Source organism: Frankliniella occidentalis, unplaced genomic scaffold, assembly GCF_000697945.3.
Source record: "Frankliniella occidentalis isolate FOCC.00 unplaced genomic scaffold, Focc_3.1 Scaffold24, whole genome shotgun sequence".
In the NCBI taxonomy this organism is placed as follows: Eukaryota; Metazoa; Arthropoda; class Insecta; order Thysanoptera; family Thripidae; genus Frankliniella; species Frankliniella occidentalis.
In genome coordinates, this window is record NW_026267154.1 from 2,379,365 (window position 1) to 2,381,123 (window position 1,759).

Consider the following 1,759-nt stretch of genomic DNA (forward strand, 5'->3'; position numbering starts at 1 on the left):
CCCCCCCTTTTCCACACCGGTGCGCCCTCCGACGCGAGGGCAGGCAACACTCTCGGCTCCGCCGGCCCGACTCAACAAGGTGTTGCCTAACCTCACGGGGCGTTTAGCCTCCCACCGAGACCCTCACAGTAACAACCGCGTGACCTTTCTGTTTCGCAAATATGAAGGCTTCCCCCTTTCGCATACTCACAATTATTACCCCGCAATACTCTATACAGTAATACATAGTCGCGGGTTCGTTGCTCACAGTTTCTCATCGACTTTCTCATTAATTGTCAGCGCCATAAGCACGCACCTCGGCCACTACGCAGGCCCTGTGTGCGCCCTGCCTCAAGCTGGCCCGAAGGGGGAAGGGGGCAGGGGGCGGCAGGCTGCGGTGCGGCGCCCGCCCGAGCCCATCTCTTCCATGGGCGGAAATTGCGCTCATGGCGTAAGATGGATGGTGGCCACTTTGCAAGCCTCATGAAAAGGTCTCCTTTCTTTCGGACACAATCTTGCCGCCGCCGCCGCTGCCGCCGACGAGAAGTTGACGCCGGTGCTCTACGTTACACCGGCGGTATAGGCTCAACTTCTGAGCCTTAATCTCCTCTTGGAGGAAATAAAGAAAGTGGACCGCGAGAAAGGTGTATCGTGAGCAGCAGCAGCGGGGCGGTCGGTCTAAGTGAGAGCACCTACAGCCGCCACAAAAAAAAAGAAATGTTCTTGATTTAGGGATTTACGTCAAATTTGCAAGACAAATGTGCTAACTTCAACCCCTAATCATCATACAAGTAATTTTTCTTGACGCAAGGAAGGACGTTGCTTTCAAAAATTCGAAGCCCGGTACAAGAACTGAGAATCAGTAGCTTTACGGTCAGGAAACGAAGACGAGCATAACCGCGAGACAGGGAACGGTTCGGATGGGGCTTGCCCAGTCCTAAAATCCCATGGTGCTTTCCATGACCCATGGGTTGTCATGGAACGTCATGGAACAAAGGAGAACTTTCCATGTATTTTTTGCCGCTTTTCCATGAGTGTTTTTCCATGGGCATGTATTAAAACTCCATGGTGTAGGTCTCCATGCAACAATACTAAGCCCATTGACAACTTTACCATGGTAAAGCAAAGAGCAGAGTCTGTTGCCTACGTCAAAGTCAGTCTTACAAATAATTACGAAGCATGGTTTCGGGGGATCAGAACTGAGGCGGAGCCGAATCCGCTGTCTGTTTCAACGTAGCTACGGCCGTTTACGAGATAGCAGGAAAAAGTGCTCAAATTTGTATGAGATCAAAATGGCCATACTAAAATTCGACCGAGGTGCTAGCCACCAAATTTTGGACGAGGGGTCGCCAACTCGCATAATACTCCGTACAGGGGTCCCATAATACCTTTATAATACTCCGTAATATGTCACAAAATACCGTGAAATAGACCAGTGGCGCCCAAACTATGGTCCAAGCGATGCACGCGCACAGGTACAAATCTATACAAGGTAGGTACATGAGAGGGAGAGAAAGGGGAGAAAGAGGGAGAGAAAGGGGAGAAGGAAAAAGAGGAGAGAAGGGGAAAGAGGAGGAAGGAGAGAAAAGAGGAGAGGAAAAAATTCTAACGCTAACGCGTTAATCGGCCCCTGAAGTTTTAACGAACAATCGTATGCATACGAAGAAATAGTAATTTAATTAATCACTTCAATAGCTTCAGCGTTCAAAATTAGAAGAGAGGGAAGTCGTCAAAACTTGATGGTTAGTGTTGTGGCTCTTCGTTCTGAAGTCACCACAAT